Below are 7,500 nucleotides of genomic sequence, written 5' to 3' on the forward strand. Positions count from 1 at the left end.
CAGTTCTGCTTACCAAAAGTGGCCCACTTGGCACTCCGATCCGAGTCGTTTGCTCGCGGCTTCAGCATATCAAGCAAGCCGGAGATCTCACCCATTTAAAGTTTGAGAATAGGTTGAGGTCGTTTCGGCCCCAAGGCCTCTAATCATTCGCTTTACCGGATGAGACTCGTACGAGCACCAGCTATCCTGAGGGAAACTTCGGAGGGAACCAGCTACTAGATGGTTCGATTAGTCTTTCGCCCCTATACCCAGCTCCGACGATCGATTTGCACGTCAGAATCGCTACGGACCTCCATCAGGGTTTCCCCTGACTTCGTCCTGGCCAGGCATAGTTCACCATCTTTCGGGTCCCAACGTGTACGCTCTAGGTGCGCCTCACCTCGCAATGAGGACGAGACGCCCCGGGAGTGCGGAGGCCGCCGCCCCGTGAAGGGCGGGGAAGCCCCATCCTCCCTCGGCCCGCGCAAGGCGAGACCTTCACTTTCATTACGCCTTTAGGTTTCGTACAGCCCAATGACTCGCGCACATGTTAGACTCCTTGGTCCGTGTTTCAAGACGGGTCGTGAAATTGTCCAAAGCTGAAGCGCCGCTGACGGGAGCGATTATTCCGCCCGAGAGCATCCCGAGCCAACAGCGGCGCGGGTCCGGGGCCGGGCCAGGTAGGTCCGTCATCCGGGAAGAACCGCGCGCGCTTGCCGGGAGCCCGAGCGCCCAAAGGGGCGAATCGACTCCTCCAGATATACCGCCGAGCAGCCAGCCAGGACACCGGGGCTCTGCCCAACAGACGCGAACCGAGGCCCGCGGAAGGACAGGCTGCGCACCCGGGCCGTAGGCCGGCACCCAGCGGGTCGCGACGTCCTACTAGGGGAGAAGTGCGGCCCACCGCACACCGGAACGGCCCCACCCCGCGGCGAGTGGAAAGGCAACCGGACACGACCCCGCCGCGGATTGCTCCGCGCGGGCGGCCGGCCCCATCTGCCGAGGGCGGGGGCCAGTGGCCGGATGGGCGTGAATCTCACCCGTTCGACCTTTCGGACTTCTCACGTTTACCCCAGAACGGTTTCACGTACTTTTGAACTCTCTCTTCAAAGTTCTTTTCAACTTTCCCTCACGGTACTTGTTCGCTATCGGTCTCGTGGTCATATTTAGTCTCAGATGGAGTTTACCACCCACTTGGAGCTGCACTCTCAAGCAACCCGACTCGAAGGAGAGGTCCCGCCGACGCTCGCACCGGCCGCTACGGGCCTGGCACCCTCTACGGGCCGTGGCCTCATTCAAGTTGGACTTGGGCTCGGCGCGAGGCGTCGGGGTAGTGGACCCTCCCGAACACCACATGCCACGACAGGCGGCAGCCTGCGGGGTTCGGTGCTGGACTCTTCCCTGTTCGCTCGCCGCTACTGGGGGAATCCTTGTTAGTTTCTTTTCCTCCGCTTAGTAATATGCTTAAATTCAGCGGGTAGTCTCGCCTGCTCTGAGGTCGTTGTACGAGGTGTCGCACGCCACACCGCCAGCCGGCTGTGCACGCTACCGAGAAAGCACCGGTATGCGAACCGCCAGGCGACGGGCGCGCATCGCACGTTTAAGGAGACGCGGCCGGCCACACAGGCGACCACGACACTCCCAGGCGCCCGAAGCGGGACAAACGCCGCGCGCTTCAGTATACGTAGCCGACCCTCAGCCAGACGTGGCCCGGGAACGGAATCCATGGACCGCAATGTGCGTTCGAAACGTCGATGTTCATGTGTCCTGCAGTTCACATGTCGACGCGCAATTTGCTGCGTTCTTCATCGACCCACGAGCCGAGTGATCCACCGTCCTGGGTGATCTTTATCTTTTCAGTTCTCCACCGTCTCTTTCAAGACAGTTGCAGAGGCGGGACTGAGGCGTTTGACGGCCCCTGTTCCATTACTTTGTGTCCAACGGCCTGACGGCCGATGGGCGTCGTACGGCTCCACACCGGAGCGGACAGGCACTCGGGCGAAAGTCATTCAAAACCGGCGCCAGGCGCCAGGTGCCGCAGGCCAGCCGCTCCAGAGCTTCAGCGCTCGTACCACACAACAACACTTGCGCTAGTTTTGAGAGGCACGCGTGGTTCCGCACGCGGCGCACGGCTACTGCCGTACAGGTAGCGTGTTGCGCGACACGACACGCACATCGAAAGACATGCAGTCTAGTCGGTAATGATCCTTCCGCAGGTTCACCTACGGAAACCTTGTTACGACTTTTACTTCCTCTAAATGATCAAGTTTGGTCATCTTTCCGGTAGCATCGGCAACGACAGAGTCGATGCCGCGTACCAGTCCGAAGACCTCACTAAATCATTCAATCGGTAGTAGCGACGGGCGGTGTGTACAAAGGGCAGGGACGTAATCAACGCGAGCTTATGACTCGCGCTTACTGGGAATTCCTCGTTCATGGGGAACAATTGCAAGCCCCAATCCCTAGCACGAAGGAGGTTCAGCGGGTTACCCCGACCTTTCGGCCTAGGAAGACACGCTGATTCCTTCAGTGTAGCGCGCGTGCGGCCCAGAACATCTAAGGGCATCACAGACCTGTTATTGCTCAATCTCGTGCGGCTAGAAGCCGCCTGTCCCTCTAAGAAGAAAAGTAATCGCTGACAGCACGAAGGATGTCACGCGACTAGTTAGCAGGCTAGAGTCTCGTTCGTTATCGGAATTAACCAGACAAATCGCTCCACCAACTAAGAACGGCCATGCACCACCACCCACCGAATCAAGAAAGAGCTATCAATCTGTCAATCCTTCCGGTGTCCGGGCCTGGTGAGGTTTCCCGTGTTGAGTCAAATTAAGCCGCAGGCTCCACTCCTGGTGGTGCCCTTCCGTCAATTCCTTTAAGTTTCAGCTTTGCAACCATACTTCCCCCGGAACCCAAAAGCTTTGGTTTCCCGGAGGCTGCCCGCCGAGTCATCGGAGGAACTGCGGCGGATCGCTGGCTGGCATCGTTTATGGTTAGAACTAGGGCGGTATCTGATCGCCTTCGAACCTCTAACTTTCGTTCTTGATTAATGAAAACATACTTGGCAAATGCTTTCGCTTCTGTTCGTCTTGCGACGATCCAAGAATTTCACCTCTAACGTCGCAATACGAATGCCCCCGCCTGTCCCTATTAATCATTACCTCGGGTTCCGAAAACCAACAAAATAGAACCGAGGTCCTATTCCATTATTCCATGCACACAGTATTCAGGCGGGCTTGCCTGCTTTAAGCACTCTAATTTGTTCAAAGTAAACGTGCCGGCCCACCGAGACACTCAACTAAGAGCACCCTGGTAGGATTTCAACGGGGTCCGCCTCGGGACGCGCAAGCACGCCTTCGGCTCGCCCCACCGGCAGGACGTCCCACGATACATGCCAGTTAAACACCGACGGGCGGTGAACCAACAGCGTGGGACACAAATCCAACTACGAGCTTTTTAACCGCAACAACTTTAATATACGCTATTGGAGCTGGAATTACCGCGGCTGCTGGCACCAGACTTGCCCTCCAATAGATACTCGTTAAAGGATTTAAAGTGTACTCATTCCGATTACGGGGCCTCGGATGAGTCCCGTATCGTTATTTTTCGTCACTACCTCCCCGTGCCGGGAGTGGGTAATTTGCGCGCCTGCTGCCTTCCTTGGATGTGGTAGCCGTTTCTCAGGCTCCCTCTCCGGAATCGAACCCTGATTCCCCGTTACCCGTTACAACCATGGTAGGCGCAGAACCTACCATCGACAGTTGATAAGGCAGACATTTGAAAGATGCGTCGCCGGTACGAGGACCGTGCGATCAGCCCAAAGTTATTCAGAGTCACCAAGGCAAACGGACCAGACGAGCCAATCCGATTGGTTTTGATCTAATAAAAGCGTCCCTTCCATCTCTGGTCGGGACTCTGTTTGCATGTATTAGCTCTAGAATTACCACAGTTATCCAAGTAACGTGGGTACGATCTAAGGAACCATAACTGATTTAATGAGCCATTCGCGGTTTCACCTTAATGCGGCTTGTACTGAGACATGCATGGCTTAATCTTTGAGACAAGCATATGACTACTGGCAGGATCAACCAGGGAGCTGCGTCAACGAGAGCTGAGCAGCCGGCCGCCCGGGAGTGTGTCCCGAGGGCCCGCGCGAACACGCAAGCGTCCGCTCAATTATTCTGCAAACAGGAGGAGGCTGAGCTCCCCTGCACGATACACCTCGAAACCCTCTCAGGTCCCGGCGGCGCGCAGCGCCGTCCTAAGTACTTGGTCGGGTTCGAGAGAGGCGCAATCGCCCGGAGATAGGCGAGTAGACGCTTTCAGTGCGAACACCCGTGCTCCCAACTGAGCTTGCCGCTGCCGACAGAGGCCCGGGAGCGTGCTGTCGTGGCATTGCCGGCGGGAAACAACACGCGCCACCTACGGTGACCGGCAGCTCCAACGCCAGCGCCACAGAAGGGCAAAGCCCCACTTGGGTGCAGAAGCGAACTCTCCCAGCACAGCGCACGCGCCAACACGTCCGCAGAGCTGCGATACAAACCACCTGCGAGAACCGCTGGGGGCGACCGAGCAGCAGACGGCGTCGCGACGCCGAGTGCCGGGCGGCGGCGCATCCTCAACGCACACAGTCCGCAATCGGACCAGCACACTGCAGATGTCCACCGCGCTTCGCACCGGGCTCGGCAGAACCCACTTTGGCCGCCTGGCGCCGCGCGCAGGGTGCGCCGGCGCATAGCTGGGACGCCAGCCGGGCCCGTCGGCCGGCGCTCCTGCCACTGGGCGCCCCCCACCAGCCGGCTGTAGTGCGTGCGCTCACGCAGCGCGCGGCCAGCACGCCGGGCGGCCCCCCCTCACCGGCCGGGGACTGTCCCGCCAAGCCACAGCCTCGTATCGCTTCATACCCACATGGCCAACTCAGGTTCGGGGGCATGGCGGGTACCGCCGAAACAACCGGTTCACAGATGTACCGATCGTCGCTATCACCGATGCACCTGCAGCGCGAACAACCGCTCAACAACTGATTTCCAGTTCATTTGCGGATCTTTGGCAGCAAACGTATACGTCAATCTACATTTGCGAAATCTACGATTCTGGCATGCCTGCATGTTATGTGTCACGACACGCTACATCAGCCCACATACACACTGCGGCATGTACACGAGAGAACACGTGGAAGATGGTCCGCGCACGTGTGCAATGTCCCTTGCGCGGTCGACTGTCAACCGGCCTCTGTAGCATGTCGCAGATGTGGAACGCGGTCCACCGTGCTATCATGTTGTGTGGGGCAATACGATTAAATAGGAAAACCCTCGTCGCTACATCAACAGACGGCTCACGCTGATTCCCGGCAGAGGGAGGAGGGGGGGGGGGGGCCAACATGCAATACTTTCGTCCGTACCTACTTACCACATGTCTGTACGGCGTACAACAGTGCAATCTCGCTGTAATGGGGAGACGAGACAAGTAGCATCGTGCACAACATATGGCCCTTATGATTCGCCATTGTAGGGCGCAGCCGGTGTACGGTCAAGCATGTGCCACATTATGTCACTCAGTACGTAACGACGGATGATCAGTGTGGGTTACGCGTACATCAGCGGACAGTCCACACAGGCCGTACCACAACGTACACTGACTGCATCGACAACCGAATGCAACTGAACAGCTGCAAGGCTCATTTCACAAACAAACGCCTGACCGACCAGCTTGGAAGGGCAGGAGGGGAGGGCGATATTCGTTCTGTAGCGGTACACCCTTCCAGTGGTTAGCGGGACTGTGTAGAAAGTACGCAACACTCGAAAGACCTTTATGTGAGGGTACGCACCATGGCATCAAGAAATACACATGACACCAGAGGATCCAAGCAGTGGACTATGTTCAGAGGGTTGCTGTTAGGCAAAGCTACATTCCTGTGACGTTACATGTGACAGTTAAGGTGCAGTGTAAGTTAGGTTAAGGTGCAGTGTAAGTTAGGTTAAGGTGCAGTGTAAGTTAGGTTAAGGTGCAGTGTAAGTTAGGTTAAGGTGCAGTGTAAGTTAGGTTAAGGTGCAGTGTAAGTTAGGTTAAGGTGCAGTGTAAGTTAGGTTAAGGTGCAGTGTAAGTTAGGTTAAGGTGCAGTGTAAGTTAGGTTAAGGTGCAGTGTAAGTTAGGTTAAGGTGCAGTGTAAGTTAGGTTAAGGTGCAGTGTAACTTAGGTTAAGGTGCAGTGTAACTTAGGTTAAGGTGCAGTGTAACTTAGGTTAAGGTGCAGTGTAACTTAGGTTAAGGTGCAGTGTAAGTTAGGTTAAGGTGCAGTGTAACTTAGGTTAAGGTGCAGTGTAACTTAGGTTAAGGTGCAGTGTAAGTTAGGTTAAGGTGCAGTGTAACTTAGGTTAAGGTGCAGTGTAAGTTAGGTTAAGGTGCAGCGTAACTTAGGTTAAGGTGCAGCGTAACTTAGGTTAAGGTGCAGCGTAACTTAGGTTAAGGTGCAGCGTAACTTAGGTTAAGGTGCAGCGTAACTTAGGTTAAGGTGCAGCGTAACTTAGGTTAAGGTGCAGCGTAACTTAGGTTAAGGTGCAGCGTGGGTTAGGTTAGGGGCCAACGTGGGTTAGGTTAGGGGCCAACGTGGGTTAGGTTAGGGGCCAACGTGGGTTAGGTTAGGGGCCAACGTGGGTTAGGTTAGGGGCCAACGTGGGTTAGGTTAGGGGCCAACGTGGGTTAGGTTAGGGGCCAACGTGGGTTAGGTTAGGGGCCAACGTGGGTTAGGTTAGGGGCCAACGTGGGTTAGGTTAGGGGCCAACGTGGGTTAGGTTAGGGGCCAACGTGGGTTAGGTTAGGGGCCAACGTGGGTTAGGTTAGGGGCCAACGTGGGTTAGGTTAGGGGCCAACGTGGGTTAGGTTAAGGGCCAACGTGGGTTAGGTTAAGGGCCAACGTGGGTTAGGTTAAGGGCCAACGTGGGTTAGGTTAAGGGCCAACGTGGGTTAGGTTAAGGGCCAACGTGGGTTAGGTTAAGGGCCAACGTGGGTTAGGTTAAGGGCCAACGTGGGTTAGGTTAAGGGCCAACGTGGGTTAGGTTAAGGGCCAACGTGGGTTAGGTTAAGGGCCAACGTGGGTTAGGTTAAGGGCCAACGTGGGTTAGGTTAAGGGCCAACGTGGGTTAGGTTGCCAGAGATGTGTCAAATCAGGATGTACGTTTGGCTGGTGTCAGGTGGTGGGTTGGTTCGATGCCTTTATAAGGGGTGTGGCCAAAGGGTATTTTATTACTTGTACCTTTTGTGTTGTGGCGTGGCGTTGCGTCCTGTGTTGATACTGGGTGGACCACTGTGGGTGTTGCTGGCTGATTTGAGCTGCGTTGTTTGCGGGTGATGTGAGACATTCTGTCTTATTAGTGGACGTGACGTTCCTCTTGTCGTTGTTTGGATAGTGTCCTGTGGCAGCGAGGATAAAATGGATGTTGTTGAACGATAGTGCTTTGGTGCTTTCGCTTTGTTACACACAGAGTGGACTGTGAGATAGGGTGACTGGGTCGAGTGCGGTTCACAC

At 55.9% G+C, this 7,500-nt stretch overlaps 3 non-coding genes across 3 annotated transcripts in view; all 3 read right to left on the minus strand.

Moving 5' to 3' along the window:
- The window catches only part of LOC126317428 (large subunit ribosomal RNA), a 4,222-nt gene extending 2,742 nt beyond the window's left edge, over nt 1–1,480 (minus strand). The window contains exon 1 of the ribosomal RNA XR_007556673.1: nt 1–1,480. This exon is cut by the window's left edge and continues 2,742 nt beyond it. This is a non-coding gene — a ribosomal RNA (large subunit ribosomal RNA).
- A 188-nt stretch (nt 1,481–1,668) lies between these two features.
- LOC126317395 (5.8S ribosomal RNA) lies at nt 1,669–1,823 on the minus strand. The gene has a single exon (XR_007556644.1). It is a non-coding gene; the product is annotated as a 5.8S ribosomal RNA (ribosomal RNA).
- Nucleotides 1,824–2,178: 355 nt separating this feature from the next.
- Nucleotides 2,179–4,071, minus strand: LOC126317415 (small subunit ribosomal RNA). Its single transcript, XR_007556661.1, has one exon. It is a non-coding gene; the product is annotated as a small subunit ribosomal RNA (ribosomal RNA).
- Between the last annotated feature and the right edge of the window lie 3,429 nt (nt 4,072–7,500).

Source organism: Schistocerca gregaria, unplaced genomic scaffold (assembly GCF_023897955.1).
Source record: "Schistocerca gregaria isolate iqSchGreg1 unplaced genomic scaffold, iqSchGreg1.2 ptg000626l, whole genome shotgun sequence".
Taxonomy (NCBI): domain Eukaryota; kingdom Metazoa; phylum Arthropoda; class Insecta; order Orthoptera; family Acrididae; genus Schistocerca; species Schistocerca gregaria.